This window comes from Sminthopsis crassicaudata, chromosome 5 (assembly GCF_048593235.1).
Source record: "Sminthopsis crassicaudata isolate SCR6 chromosome 5, ASM4859323v1, whole genome shotgun sequence".
Classification (NCBI taxonomy): domain Eukaryota; kingdom Metazoa; phylum Chordata; class Mammalia; order Dasyuromorphia; family Dasyuridae; genus Sminthopsis; species Sminthopsis crassicaudata.
Window position 1 is genome coordinate 259091869 of NC_133621.1, and position 17184 is coordinate 259109052.

General features: G+C 33.4%; 1 protein-coding gene across 3 annotated transcripts in view; it reads left to right on the forward strand.

Annotated features, from left to right (window-relative positions):
* Positions 1 to 17184, forward strand: part of TMTC2 (transmembrane O-mannosyltransferase targeting cadherins 2) — a 526397-nt gene that overhangs the window by 496346 nt on the left and 12867 nt on the right. The gene's annotated exons all lie outside the window — the stretch shown is intronic.

A 17184-nucleotide genomic window follows, 5' to 3' on the forward strand; every position in this document is an offset into this window, starting at 1 on the left:
TAAAATTATCACTAATGAAAACAAAAATCAAAATGATTCCAAGATCAGGGCAATATTTTTAATGAATTCCAGAAAATTATAATTATCTTTTCAGCAACATTTGGTTCTCTGAATTTCTCATAACATTTATCTTTCTCTTTGAATTCATCTTAAATTTCTAAGCTGCTATTAGTAGAATTCATAAAAATGTTTGGGAGAGTCATAATTGTAAGTTTTTAAGAAAACAAGTATCTTGTTTACATTTCTGTTGTAATTGAGAAGCATTTATATTTGATTTCTGAGCAAAATTAGTTGCTACCTCCCCCCAGGACCTAAAATATTAGAGGAAATCTTACAGTCTGTAAAACTGGAAAATACATAAATCATAGAAGGTACACAGTGTAATTAGACCTTGAATAAAATACATTGACAATTTAAAAGTTTGTCAGATTTGTGATTGAATACTAATTTATATTAATATCGTTAATGAATTTGCCTACTAGGGAACTTGGAACTTAAGTCCTAGAGACTCCAGAATTAACAAAGTTAACTCTATTTGATAAATTAACTACTAAGATTATAATGGAAAGATTAAGGTCCAAATAAACCAAGTTCATTTAAATGCATTCCTAATCCTTTGCTTATACATTGACATTCATCAGGTTTGTGTACATTTTAGACAGAATAAGGTCTTTATAGAAGAGCAACCAAGATTATGTTAGGGGATTGAAATAAAGTTGTAGGAGAAAAGAAAAGCCTTGAAGAGAATAGAATCAGCTTCAAATGTTTGAAAACCTGGCTTCAGAAAGACTAATTAGGTTTACTTTACTCAACTCTAGAGGGCAGATCTAGGATTAGTGGTGGGAAATTATAGTGAAAGTGTTATGACAAACAAGGGATTAAATTAGGGAATGTTACCATTTTGGGCAAGAAGGGGCTTAGATGCTACGGCACACATTTTTGTGGATTAAGTAAAGCATTGGAGGCTCCATCTTTGGTCCCTCTCTTATCTTTCCTTGATGAGTATCTCTGAATTCTCATGATTAATGACTACATACCTAAAAAAGAGAGGAGGGCAAAAGAATATAATTGCAAAGAACTATAAGTATTATGCAGAAATCAAGAGCAGCAGGATCCTAACAAGAATCAAAGATAAATAATGTGCACATGGAGTAATTTCTCTCCAGAGATAAGTTCTAAGACTTTGCTGGTGCGTGCTATAACTGTACAATGACAGAAAACAACTAAGATGGAACATCTAGAATTGATGATTAAGACAGAAGCAACACTATATGGTTGGAAAAGAGAGGAGAATATATATATTTGACCCTGAAATATATTCTCAGGTTCTCATGTTTTTGGGAAAAGAGAGGATGAGCGGTATGGTATGGGTGGGTGGGTGGGGGGATGGAATTTAAACTATATGTACACAAGAAGTTCATCCCCTATAGCTTTTGGCTGGAGATATGTATAAGTAGTAACATATTTAAAGCAATTCAGATTTTTTCTTGGTTAATCTGGGATTGCCTAGAATCATGATGCTTGCAGATATCTGTTGGTTAATAGCCAGTCTTAAAACTCACTTCAAATATAGGACTCTTTCCACATCAGAAATTATAGAGGGTAAGATTTAATATTGATTTGGTTTCTAGTATATGACTAGAGGGTTTGAACCTAGGGTAGAGATTTTTAGCCTGAGATCTGTGAATTTTCTTTAAAAAAAAAAAAAAAAAAAAAAGTTTGATCAGTGTATTTTAATATACCAGGCTTCCATTGTAATTCTATTTATTATATTTCATAAATTTAAATACATTATTTTGGAAAGAGATCCATAGGATTCACCTGATTTGTGCCCATAGTACAAGAAAAGTTAAGAATCCCTCAGTTTAGATTATGTGACAATCAATTGGGATAGACTTGACTCTTTTCAACAATGAGGTGATTCAAGGAAATTCCAGTGGACTTATGATGGAAAGTGCTATCCACATCCAGAGAGAGAACTATGGAGGTGAATGTGGATCAAAGCATAGGATTTTCATCTTTTTGTTCTTATTCTTATTTTTCTTTCTCATGTTTTCTCCCCTTTTGATATAGCTTTTCTTCCATAGCATGGTAAATATGAAAATATGTTTAGAATTTTATATGTTTACTTTCTTCTAAGAGAGGCATGTGAGGGAGAAAAATTTGTAACACAAGGTTTTGCAGAGGTGAATATTGAAAACTGTCTTTGCATATTGGAAAAATGAAATACTATTTTAAAAAAGAATCCCTTAGATAGGAAAAATAAGGAATTATAGTTGGGGGGTATGATGCAAGAAAATCACAGGTAAGTTCTGCAAATATACTCAAATATGTTTTATCTGCTCTGCAATTTTACTAAGAGGCCAGAATGAAATGAAAATCAACTGTTTTTCTCTTAAAATAGCAGTGCTTCCATTAAATTTGACAAATATTTATTATATTATGTGAAAGGCACTATTCTAAATTCCAAAAATAGAGAGAGAAAGAATGAAAAACCCACTGACCTGTAGGAGCCTATAATCTTCTATTTATATGTGTAGTTAAGTAAATAAGAGAGGGGGAGAAAGGAGGAAATAAGCATTTTTTAATGATCAGCACTTTTCAAATATTTCATTTGATTCTCACCAGGTAGTATTATTATTATCCTCTGAGGAAATCAGGGCAGACAGATATTAAGTGATCTGCTTAAAGTCACACAGTTAGGAGGTCTATGAGTTTGAATTTTAACTCATGTTGTCCTGATTCCAGGTCAATTATTCTATTGACTTGTGTCAGGAGAGGATGAGCTCCCAAAACTGGAAAGGGAAAGTTTTGCAAAATAAACAGTTCTTGTGTAGAATATTGATGAAATACAAGAATTCTGAAGAGCAGAGAGGAAGGAATGGATTCTAGACACAAGGGATGCATGGAACAATAGTGCATAGAAATGGGAGATGATGTATTTAGAGTAATAGCTAATAGTCTAACAGGTCTATGATAGACAGGAATAAAGGGAATCTAAGTATAAAATAAAGCTGGAAAGGTTGGTAAAAGCTAGGTTTTGAAGTCTTAAATGTCAGAATGAGTAGTTATTTCCCCACCTTACCTCTACCTCTACTATATCTGGAATTAGGCTCCCTCCTCATCTCAGTCTCATGGGATCTGGCTCTTTTTTCTAGATGCTGCTTCATCATTTTTACTTTCTACATTCCTGATTCCCCCAACCCCCAACTGCTAGCTAGTTCCCTCCCTCTCAAACTATCTTGTATGAAATTGCTTTGCATTATTTGTATTTCTTCTTTTTTAGTTTATTTTATACACACACACACACACACACACGTATACAGTTAGGCAGAGTGCTAGACTTGATCAGGAAGACCTGAGTTCAAATTTGCCTAAACCATTTCCACTTCTACCTTAGTTTCTTCACTATAAAATGGGGACAAAAATGATACCTATCTATCTATCTGTCATCTATCTATCTTTCTATTTGTTTTCTCCTTATGGGTAGGAAATATTTCATTATTTGTACTTTTATGCCTGGTTCCTGGCAAATACTAAACCCTTAATAAATAAATGTCGATTGATTGAGTTGTCACAAAGATAGAGATCTAGTAAAAAATTTTAAGTAACATTGTGCTATAGGGAGGATTTTGTTGTTGCTAGTTTTGTTTGTTTTGTTTTGTTCAGCAGTATGGAGGATGGATTGGAGAGGGCTAAGAGACTGAAGCAGGGAAATCACTTAGAGAGCTATTATGGTCATTCAGGGAAAAGGTGATAAAAGTGATGAGTTCTTGTTGAAGAGTCCTTTCTTTTTTCTATAGTAGTTAACAACAAATAGTAAGATCACAATAGGAGGAATTCAAATCCCACTCTCTTTTTCTTAAAAGCATAAATTTACCTTATCTTGTCAGGTAGCAAAAATTGCTTTGCAATTGAGATAATATGGAAGTGAAAATTTCTAGCAGTATCTTTAAAATGCAAAGTAGAAACTACTGTATAAAGTACCCTTTAGAGGAAAAGCACTCCATTCTTCTGATAAACAAATAAAGTGCACATTTCATGTTGTTTCTCAGTTGGTAAGCTCAATAAAATGAAGTAGAGATTACACTACTTAGTGAGGTTACATCCTATGAGAACTTTTCTGTATTTCATTGGTTTCATGGATGCTTATTTGTTTCTCTTGCTTATTTATTTTGTGGTTTCTTCTCTCCCTCCCTTGTTGTGATTTCTTCTTTTTCTCTCCTTTCCAGGATTGTTATGAGGATCAAATGAGACCATGTTTACAAAAAATTCTTAATGTAATTGCTAGCACATAATAGGCACTATAACAAGTCCTTCCTTCCTTCTTTCCTTCCTTCCTTCCTTCCTTCCTTCCTTCCTTCCTTCCTTCCTTCCTTCCTTCCTTCCTTCCTTCCTTCCTTCCTTCCTTCCTTCTTTCCTTCCTTCCTTCCATGACCATAATAGCAATATTGTTACTCCAAATATAGTAAGGTTTTCTTCCACTAACAATGCCATGAAATTATCCACTAACATGTAAACTATATGAGGACAGAACCTGTGTTCATTATAAAGAAAGGCAGCAATTCTGTGGGCAGATTATTGGATCTGGAATCAAGAAATCCTGAGTGCAGATGCTGCCTCACACAACTGTGTGATTTGAACTCAGGAGAGTCACTGAATCTTTGTCTGCTTCATTTTTCTCATCTATAAAATGGAGATAATAAAAATACCTACCTCCTAGGGTTGTTATGAGGGGAAAAATGAGATATATGTAAAGCATGTGTCAAACCTTAAAGCTCTGTTATTATCCTTAGTACTTAGTATAGTTTCTTCAACATAGTAAATAAAAAAGGCAAATCGTGAATGGAGTAGAATTGAGTTATCTGGCTCAGCTTTCAGTCTATAGAGTATTCTCTGGCAAATGCTATGGTGTGAAAAATGCTTTTTCCCCTCTATATTTTTAACCTTACAGAATATTCTATTTATTTTTATTATAAGAACTTTCTGAATAAGTCTGTGATTTTATAATGCTATTATTTCAGTTGTTGATTGTTGTAATGTTGTAATATTTAATTAGTATCTCATTTTCAAGTTTATGGGAATTTTGGCCTAGGAGATTAAAAATGTAAAAGATCTCTACCTCAATATCCTCACTTCTGTCAATTCCTCCATTTTGCTGCTGGGAAATAGGATATCTATTCATTGTCTACTACTTAACTTTCTAAGTATATCAACTTTATAATTAACACCTAATTCTTAGGCCTCTTGGGTGAACAGAAGAAAAAAAAATGTAAAGTTCTTAGACTACAATCTCAGCCTGAAGTGAAGCTTTCATATTATAAGCATTAGAGCATGGCTTAATTTCTGTAAGCTGAAAAGAAACCATTTTTGGATGTTAGCATTGGCTATAATTATTCTATGCTAAGGATGTTAAACATTTAGGAGACAAATGGTTTACAATTTAATTAGATACTTAGTGAGGTATTCATAACTTGCTTTATTTTAAGAATAACCAATATATAATACCACCTCCAATGCATTTATTTAGCTTCACTTCATTGCCTTCTAGAAAAGAACATAAAAATAAAATCACCTTTTACATGTGGCAGTAAGGTAGTTTCAAAGAAAACTTTTTTAAAAATGCCATAATTGATATCCTCTGTGTGTGTGTGAAGTATGGATTGTTTACATGTATGTATAGACAGAAATATTATATGTTTAAGATTTAAATTTACTCAAAAATCAAATGTCTACTTCCTATTTTTTTTACCCTGCCAATATAAAATTACACTATTCAGGAAGAGGAAATTTGTTGTTTTTACAAAACCCTAAACTTACTTGATGTATATTTATATAATGATTTGGGCAAATATCTCCCTAACCTAGTCTTAAAGTCCAAAAAAAAAGTCAGAGAAAGCCTGAGATTTAAAACATGGCTCTTAATCAATGTATACAGTTCTGCCTTTGCTTTTTATTCTCTTTTTCATTGTGTTTTGTGGAAATTTGAGAGTAGAGAACCTACAGATGTAGAATAAATTTGCTATGGGCAGATCCTTGACCACTGTTTTCCTTAGGTGGAAGGGCAGCACATTGTAGAAAGCTATCTTTAGAATAGAGATTCTTAATTTGATATCTGTGAACTTAATATTTCTTTCTTAATATTTATTTGATAATTATGTTATGATTTTGTATTGCAGTCATGTTTGACTTGCTATGACCCTATTTGGGGTTTCCTTGGTAAAGATACTAGAGTGGTTTCCATTTCCTTCTCTAGCTCATTTTACAGTTGAGGAAACTGAGGCAAACAGGGTTAAATGATTTGCCCAGGATCACACAACTAGGAAGTGTCTGAGTTCCTATTTGAACTAAAAAAGATCAGTGACTTCAGGCTCAGCATCCATTCTACTGTGCTAACTAGCTGCCCTTTGATAACTATATTTTAATATAATTAGTTTGCTTAATGACCCTATGCATCTAAAAAAGGTGATTTTGAGGAGAAGGTCCAAAGATTTCAATAAATTTCCAAAGGGGACCATAACACCAAAAAAGATTAAGAATTCCTGCCTTTGAGTCAGGACCTTGTTTCTGGAATATTTGCTCTGCATCCCTGAACAAATTATTTAACCTCTCAGTATTTCTCCAACAATTCTCAAAGTTATTGGCCTTCTAGGGGAAAATTCAGAACAGAAGGAAGTAATGTTGTAAAAAAATTACCTATGCATATGCACTGTCAAAAAAAAATGTTATAATTATAAAATTAATAAAAAAAAAAGTTATTGGCCTTCTGCATTGACAGATGGAGTTTCTTCCCTAAAAGTTCCTTATATTAGTGATATCATGAATTTGCTTTTCTCTACCATTCCCCACCACCTAAAGAAATTCCCCAACACAAAGAAATAATGGGACATGGTAGCCAGATGTCTAGAAGATAGGATGTGTGAGAGAGAATCATGATAGTGCAATTCAGATCTCAGTAAAAATTTTCTGACTCCATAAGAATTTTAGTGAAACAACTGAGGTTGTTTTACAGTAAAAGAGGCAAGATGACTAAAATATGGCTCTTGAGGTCAGGCATACCTTAGATAAAGACAATGTGTTCTTAGAAGACTAAAAAAATTCTTTACCAATTAGAGCTGGAGAGTAGGTGATACAGAGGCTACAGTGACAGTCCTACAGTTACTACAGTCCTACATCTTCTGAGTTCAAATCTGACTTCAGACATTTCCTAGCTATATTATTCTGGATAAATCACTTAATCCAGCTTTCCTCAGTTTCTCATCTACAAAATGATCTGGAGAAGGAAATATCAAACCACTCTAGAATCTTTGCCAAGAAAATTCCAAATGGGGTCATGAAGATTTAGACATGACTCAATAACAACAATTAAAGCTCTCCACAAGAAGAATAGGCTGCTTTTTAAGGCGATTCCTCCTCCCTTGATGACAATTATTACTATTTTTATAGCACCTTCTACGTGCCAGGCCCTATATTAAAACTTTGCAAATATCTCTTTTTATGCTCAAAGCAACCCTGTGTCAGCACTGCCTGTGAGTATATCCTCCATCTGATAGACAAAAGCAAATTCATTCTTTTAATAAAAGAATACATGATTAGGTTAAATTTGGATTTAATCCATCACTTAGAGAAATGTAATGTAGACCTCAAAAATATAAATTTTCATCACCTTCAAATATGTGTGTTTCAAATATGCTGGCCACAGATGCTGGTTACTCATGTGAGTGAAGGGGAACATTCAGTGTGTCTGAGTGGATTCATTCCCATCTAATCAAATATTATTACTGACAAAGACTCAAATCACCACAGTGTTATACATAGGCAACAGAGGCTTCTATACAGGATTTTACCCTTCAAATAATGGCCATTATGTTCTTTTGTCTAATATACATAGAATCACAGTAAAGCTAAAAGGGAACTCAGAAACCATCTACTCCAAATAACTCATTTTGCAAATATGGAGACTTAGACCTTAGATAGGACGGGTCCAGTTCATAGATGTATTAAATATAAGAGGCAGGATTTGAACTCCAGAGCTTCTACAATCCAATGACAATTAGCCTTTGATATTTCTTTTATGAGAGACTCTTTCTCCCAATGTCATGTATTTTTATTGACTGTCCTCCTTACCTGTAATCCTCTCACTTCTCACTTCTGCCTCCTGGCTTCCTTTAAATCTTAGCTAGAATTTCCCCTTCTGTTAAAAAAGTCCTTCCTGGTTCCCCCTTAATAACCTTTCCCTTGAGATCATCCACACAATTTATCTTATATTTATCTTGGTTGAACATAGTTTGTATAATTTCTTCCCATTAATCTTTAAATTCCTTGAATCAATAATGTTTTTGATTTTCTTTGTTTCCCCAGCATTTTAGCATAATGCCTTAAACATAGTTGGTGCTTAATAAATGTTTGTTGACTTGACTTTTCACTCTACCACACTATATGTAGATATATAAATGTCACTATCAATTCAACAGCTAATCAAACATCTAATATAGTGGATACAGAAAAAAGTAAGACATTTAGAAAAGACAGTACTTATAACCATGGAGCTTCCAGTCTACCATTAGTTCCATGTATTATAATATATATATATATATATATATTTATATATATATATATATATGTGTGTGTGTGTGTCGTGTGTGTGGTGTGTGTGTGTGTGTGTGTGTATGTTTGTATGTTTTCATAGTTCACAGTTTTCAGATAAATAAAACATTAAAGATTACTGAAAGAATCAGTTCACTCTATTTTCTGTAATATCAAATCACAAATTCTTGTAATATCATTTTTACCATTCTTCACAATATCTTTTCTCCTTAATCTCTAACATTTTTCTGAATTGCATTCAAATAACTATGTGATTATTTCCATTAAGTGTTTCAGTTCTTTAGTGCTTAGCCACATATTAATCATTATATATATTTGCATGCATATATATACAAATGGACAATCCACTTGGAAATTGCTGATGGGTGTGATTATAACTTTAAAGATGTTTAAGTATCTTGCCTTCACTCTCCACTAAAATTAAGTAAACTAAAACTAGGAAGGATCAGACCACTTAAACTGTGGTTGAAATAAGAATAAACAAAGACTGAGAATAGAAGAGACACAAAAGGTTTAAGGGGTACTTGGAATTGGAACCATGATTTGAATGAAATCACAAGGTAGACAGGTAGTGATTTTGAGTTTAAGGTTCATCTACCCTATAGAAATAATAGAATGAATTGATATGAACCTCATCCATCTGCTTCTAGTTTTTCATCCTTAAATTGCTCTACTTTCTCATATCCTTCCTTCACTATTTCTTCTAATTCTGACCTATACGTAGACCCTCAGACACCAATCCATTTCCTCACTCTTCTAGTATTTTTTTTGCTGCTTTGCTGCATCAAGCTGTCCAGTTGCTTGTTTGAAAATTGTTAGGCAAAACACATATTACACTTTACAAAACTGAAAAAGGAAATGTGGGTGGCATGGCATATGTGTCCATTTGGAAGAGTTGTCATTTTGGGTTAGTTAAGATAAATTCTCATGGAATTTAGGGCATTAGGCAACCTTATTTTGAATTGGAGTCATCCTTGTAAAGTAGAGCTTTGGAGGTCACATTCTTAATTTAACAATCACATTTTAGAGTCTGTTAGAAATAACTGCCACCTTTGAAATGATTCATTTGCAACAGCTATTAGAGCTCCAAAAAATCACAGCTGTTGGTATTTTGATTGCCTAGGGAAAAAAAAAAAAAAAAAAAAAAAAGATATCACATCACATTGTAGCAATCACACCAGTAATAAAAGTTAAGTGAACATTCTTATAACACCCTTTAGAATGGAGAGGACACAGGAGGGAAGGAGTTTTTATAACCTATTTTATAAATGGATAAATGATAGATTGGAAATAACTCCATTACTACAATACATCTTTTACTTGTCATTTTTTCCCCTTGCTTTATTTCATTCATGATTGTTTCCAAGATACAGTGTTGGAATTGGGGAAACAAAAATGACTCATTTTCCATAAGCTATCAAGATTTCCTTTGCCATCCTTATTTTTCCCATGTTGCTTTCCCATACTGCATACATACTTTTGTATATCATTTTGGCAAAGTTGCCTTATTCAAAATATTCCAAGGAGAAGTTAATGTTATATCTTTTTTTTCTGACACCAGAAACACTTTCATTCTACTTTGGCCTCAAATTACTTTCACTACAATAATGTTTAGATTAATTTATGCTTTACATGCTTACATAATTTTTTAAAATACATTAAAGAAATATAACACCTAAAACTGTCTGAAATGTGAGTTGAGGTGGAGCCAAAAGGGATAAAGTACCCCCCTTTCTCTGGCTCCCACCTTTGGAATGTAGATGTTGGATTACATTCATTTTTTTTTTTTTCTTTCATGGAACAGTTTTATCCCCCTAGTCACTGCTCTTGACTCTAACCTTACAGAGAACTTTCTTTGGATTTGATAGGGAGAAAGGTGTAGAGGGGAAGCACTGTGACCTGATAATCCAGTCTTGTCCCGGATAGCAAATTGGGCTCTGATGCATTTCAGCCTGGGGCAGAAGGAACATCTGGTATCCACTTAGGTTATGCCTTTATTTAGAAGAAAATTCTGAAAGCAATGAATTAAAACCATAAGATTCTCCAAGTTTTGTTCTTCAAGTGAAGAGAAAGATGAATGCCTTTGGACCAAAGCTCAAACTTTATCCTTAATCTTTATGCATAAAAACTAAATACAGTTCCCCTTTACACAATTAAGAATGCACAAGAAGTAGTTTAAAGACGTTATCTATAGTGGTCACATTCTTTAATGTACTATTTAAAGCAACAAATATTCAACTTTTAAAAAATAAACAAAAATAATATCTTTACTTTCTCAGAGAGAAAGGGAATGGGAGGGGGGAAAAAGCAGCTTTCTTGTTCCCTGCATTCTCAATCTTTTAAAAACATACCACCAATATCATACTCTCATCACAACTGCTGCAGTGGATAAAGGTTCCAGATGCTGCAGTTACTCTGTCCTGATAGCTTCCTCTACATTTTACCTGTTGCAGCTTCTCCTGCTCCTTCAGCTGTCTCTTCAACCAACTGCCCAGATCTCTTCCATGTTTACTGTATTCAGTTTGAAACCTCTAATTATTCATAAGCATCTGTCCATGAAGCATCTCAGGGCAGGAAAAACGCAACTCTACCTCCTTCAAACTTTACCTCCAAGAAACCCATGCAGCCAGACTCCATTAGAAGCTTGCTATATAATATAGCAAAATTTAAAAAAGAAATCTTTTGGCATGAGCTCTCCTGTCACTTTTTTTTTTTTTTTTTAATTTCACATTTGATTTTATGTCAAAAGAGTCAACAATTTGGAAGTGCCTAGTACGGGTTCTTAGCCTGGGGTCTATGACCTTTAAAAAACTTTGATATTATATTTCAATATAATTGGTTTCTTTGTAATCATATGTATCCTATTTTATGCATTTTAAAACATTATTCTGGAAAGGACTCTGTAAACTTCACCAGATTGCCAAAAGAGACCATAACAGAAAACATTTTAAGAACCCTTTTGCTAGTGCTATTTTCTTTTTGTTCACTAAACTTATCTCTTTCTTTGGATTCCACTATATTTTCTACAAAATATTCTGGGCCAGCTTCATGTTTCTGCTCTCAAAGAGAAGTATAAAAATAAAAAGGATTTCAGAGATCACTTAATCCAATTCTTATCTGAAAGGATTATTCTAATCTTTTGTGAAACAAGACCAATAAGTGCTTAGATAACTTCTGTATGTTTATCTACAGTGAAAGGACCTCACTATACTCACTATACCAAGGGGAAGCTCATTCCATCTTTGGCTAATATTGATCATTTGGAAGAAATTCTTCTTGGCATTGAGGGAACATCTGCCATCCCATAACTTGCAACCATTTGTCTTAAGTTCTTCCCTCATCCTACCATGTGGTATTTACTTCCAAATCTTTCCTTATTAATTAACATAATTACACTTTTATCTTCAAGAGTACTATAGGGGAAAGAATATAAAGCTTGGAACATATGACTTAAGTTTGGGTTATATGTCTGTTATTTACTAACTAAATGATCTTAGGTGAGTAATTTATATTCTCTGTACGTCAGTTTTGTCCTCTGGGAATACTTCTATGACCTGCCCTACAGAATTCTTATGAACTTTAAATCATAATTGTGAACCATTGCTACATAAAGGTGGTTTGATAATCAAGTAGCAAAAGACTGGAGAGAGGAAGTCTCATTTTTTTAATACAAATCTGGCCTCAGATACTTCCTAGCTATGTTATCCTGGGCAAGTCACTTACCCCTATTTGTCTCAGTTTCCTCATCTGTAAAATGAACTGGAGAAGGAAACAGCAAACCACTGCAGTCTTTTCCAAGAAAACTCTAAATGAGATCACATAGAATTGGACACAACTGAAATGACTGAACAATAACAAATTTTTAGTATTTTTATTTCCCCCTTACGTTTTTAGAAATTAAAAACATTTCCTGAATTGCCTTCTCATTATGCAAGAGGCCACCTGCAAACCTCCTTTCTCAATGTTTTATTTTCTTGCTTCCTATAATTTATAATCTAATCATCATATTACCTGATCATTTTTTCTCCATATCCCATTATCTTATTTATACCTAAGTCATTCTTTCTTTGTGAATCTGTCTCATCTTTTCCATTACAGTATAAGCCAAAACAGAATAGGAATCCTGATTTAGTTTTTTATACCTGTAAGTACATTAAAAATTAGAATTTTAGATCTAGAAAGGATTGGCCTTGGAAATCATCTTATCTATTATAAGTATCCATTTTAATACATTTAAGTGTAAAACTTATTTGTGGAACTATGGAAAGGTATGCATTACCAGTAGTTCACCAGAAATAGCATAATGCGATTGAAAAAGCACTGACTTTGGAGTCAGAAGACTTAAATTTAAACCTTAGCTTTGCTAATTACTTTTTTGAGGTAATTTTAAGCAAGATACTAAATTACTCTTGGCTTTACTTTTCTGTTAAAAGAAGGTAGGGGAGAGGGAGATGAAATAACTTCAAACATCCCTTATAGGTATGAATTGATGATCCTGTGATTAGGTTTTAATCATGCCTCTGTCACTGACTATTTAGGAAAAATTTTAAAATTTTAATTTAAGTTTGTAGGTATATATATATATATATATATATATATATATATATGAGTATGTTCATTTTTTTACATATTTCCATATGAATTAAGTTGGAAGAGAAAAATAGGAACAAAGGGAAAAACCACAAAAAAAAAAAAGAAAAAAAGTGAAAATAATACATGGTCATCAAGCATTTTTAAAGTACCTACTATCTTCCAGGCACTCTGTTAAGCACTGGGAATATAAAGAAAAGGATGAGATAGTCCCTTTGGTCAAGGAGGTCATTTAATGGGAAACATAGATACTTGTATTGTAATGCCGGAGAAACTGAGCAATTCAATACAGAATTTATTAAATGGAGAGATTTACTGGGACCAGTGGATGCATAGCTGGTCCCTATCTCAAATACAGCATTCTTTTATGGAGTAACAATGGCATAATGGGGGAGGTACCTGGGATGACTTAATGAGAGATACTGGAGAGGCTCCATATTCTAATGATGTCTAAAATGGATAAAGACCTTTATCCTATTAAAGATTAAGAGGGAATAAGTATAGCCTAAGGTCCAAGATCTAAGACCTTTATCCTATCAAACATTAAAAGGCAATGGTTATAACCTGAGGCAGAGTAACTGAATAGGACAATTAGGGAAACTGGGTCGGGACTTTAAAAGAGAACTGTGGCACAATATTATGACTTAGGGAAGATCATTTAACTTTTTGGCATTTCTGGAAATTTTAAATGACTAAAAATTACCAAAAAGTTACCAATATATATTAGAACTTGCTATTACTTATAAGACTTATAAAGAAAAATATATTCTATTGTTAATGATGGGTAGTTAGAGTTTTAGGCAAGTTTAACTAAGACAAATGATTGAATTGATTATAATAATAGCATTCACATGATGCTTTAAAGTTTGCAAAAATTATTGTAAATATTGTAAATATTATCTCATTTGTTTCTTACAACATTCCTGGGAGAGAGATTATGTTATTTTCACCCCCATTTTACTAATGCAGAAACCAAGGCAAAGGTAAGTACACAGCTAGTTTAAATGTCTTATAAGAGACTTCTTTATACAGATGAAATAATAGATTCAGGCCAAACAACATAACAACAAAAAAGACAATTTATTTACAGTGCCTACTCTGTTCTCATGCTAAACTGACCTTATTTTTTCCCAGAATTCCATTGTCTTTAAGTAAGATGCCTTTACTAGTGGTATCATTTACAGCCTTTCTATGAGGCTAAATATAGCCTTGTTAAAAAAAAAAATTATAAAGGATTTACATGGTACAGTTGATCTTTTGAAGCTTCCTTTGACATATCACTGTTATTTTGCTCATCATCACCCACTTTCCTTCTCTACCCCATTCTAAGAGAGAAAAAGAGACTTCAAATATGATTTTAATGCAACTTTTATTTACTAGAGGAATATGATATAACTGTAGTCCAATTCCTATCATGTATATCACTTCCCTCCCTTCTTTCTCTTTCTTCATTTTCCAACTCCCTATTTTTTTTCTCCCTCACTTCCTGCTGTTAAAAATACGATTAAAGATGAAATAACTGTACAGCCCAAAACTGTGCATGATTTTTTCAGCGTAACTATCCATTTCCTAACTTCTAAAATAAAACAAGTCAATAGCAAGCATCTGGCAATACCTTTTGTAGTTCCAAATTATATGATTAAAAATAAATTTTTTAAAAATAAAATATGATTTATTGTTAACAACCATCAATGTGAGTTTTAGGCACGTTTAACTAGAAAGAGAAATGACCGAATTGATCATAATGATAGCTAGTATTTATGTATGCTTTGACTGTGTAAAGAATATTTATTGCCAATATTATTTCATTCGATTATTTCAATATTCCCGGAAGAGAGGTGCTATTATTAGCATCCCATTTTATTGATATGGAAACTGAAGCAAATAGGTAGACACACAGCTAGTAAGTATCTGAAGCTCTTCCTAAATCCAGGTCACGTGTTTTATCTAGTGTCATGAAGAGCTTTAAAATAAGAATTCAGAAATGATCATTTAAAGAGGAAGTTAGCCCTGATAAAATACTACAAAAGAGAGGTTAGGTACATTCTAGACAGGTCAAGGATGGGCTATGTAAATAGGAGATGCAAATAGAATGTTGTGTGCAGGGAACTATAAGCAATTTATTTAGGCAAAATTATAGAGTCTATGAAGGAAATTTCTGGGATTTAGGGGGAGGGAAGCTGGAGCTAGGTTGTAAGGGACTTGATATGCTAGATAAGTTTGTATTCAATAGGGAACCATGGGAACTTTGTGAGTGACATAGTTGAACCTATGTTTTAGGATCATCACTTTGACATGAATGTGAAGGATTCACGACCAAACTCAGTGTGTCAGATCATAATTCATAGATGAGGAAAATAAAGATATACAGAGGTTAAATGATTTACTCAGTGTCACACAGCTAGTAAATATCTAAGGCAGAATTCGAAATCCAGGTCTTCCTAACTCCTAGTACAACACTCTTTCCAGTAGACCATAGGGCCTTGAATCTAGTTAAGAGCAAGTAAGTCAGGATCACCAAAAAATTAGTTGCCCAGATAGATTAGATTTTATAGTGTGTAAAGAGGGCCATGGAGAAATCATTTGGAGTGTTGTTTGGGAACAGATGCTGGGGGGAAACACTGTGGTGTCTTTGAAACAATGGATAATCCATGGAGTTTTTTGATGCTGGAAATATCATGTTCAAACCAGGTCTTGAGGATAATTTTTTGGCATCTATTTATAGAACAGATTGGAGAGAAGAAGCTAAAAGAAGGGAGACAAGTTAAAAGTTTCTATAGTAATCTCTGGGAAAGATAATGAGGGCCTAAACTCAGAGGATAAAAATGTAGATAAAGATGAAGGAATAGATTCTAGAGGTCTTATAAAAATAGGTTCAATGGAATTTGGCGAGTGATTAAATATGAGAGATGAAGAAAAGGGGGAAATATCAGTGATGAATTAGAAATTGAGTCTTGATGACTGAGAATATAGTATTAACATCAACATAAATAGGGAAGGTCCTGGAGGGAGAGGCAGGATTTCAAGAAAAAACTAAAAAGAATAGTTTGAAGCATAGTGAAGATAAAATACTATGAAGAATTCTGGTAGAGATATCAATTGGTAATGGAAATATAGGGAATTTAACTGAAAGAAGAATATTTATATCTGTCCATATATATGTTCATACATACATACATGAAGACTAGGAGTTGATAATCAAGCATATGAAATTAGATATTAGAAGTGTAGACAAAAGGAAATGTTGAAGAAATTTTCTTATAAAATCATCCCATTTCAGAGAGTAGGAAGAGCAGCTGACAAATTAGACCAAACAGGACAATTCATGCAGGAGGATTAACAGAAAAGGAATACTGCCACAGAAGTGAAGAGAGAAAAGAGAACATCTAGAAAGTAGAGTTTCAAAAGATATAAAATGCTAGGTAAAGTCACCGAGGAGGACAAGGAAAATACTATTTGATGTGAGATCCCTTATGACAGTGGGGATAGATATATTAGCAGACTTGAGAATGTAGATAACTAGACGGCAGGGGCTTGAGGAGTGAATGGATGGTGATGTAGAAATGCTAGAAATGAATGGGAGCACAGATATAGAAGAGTTTGTAGGCTAAAAATAGTGGATGAAAGTATTTCTTAAGAAAGGATAGGAGGGGTTTGGAATCAGGAAAGCCTGGGTTTATATATAATCTCTGATACTTGCCATCTACATGCTACTGGGGAGGTCACTTACCGCTTTAGTACCCAAACAATTCCAGTTCACATTGATAGAGGGAATTTTCACATCAGAAATTGTTTATCCTAATCAAACTAAAGATGTGTAATAAAAGAGTAGCCCGACTTTTCATCAGAGGAGAAAGAATAAGAGGGTAAGACAATGAGGAGGAAGGAAAAGGAAGGATAGATGCAACAAAGTCCTACATGAGAAAATTTTATTTTAGTAAGAGGAATCATAATATAGTAAATGGAACACTAGACTTTGAATTAGGG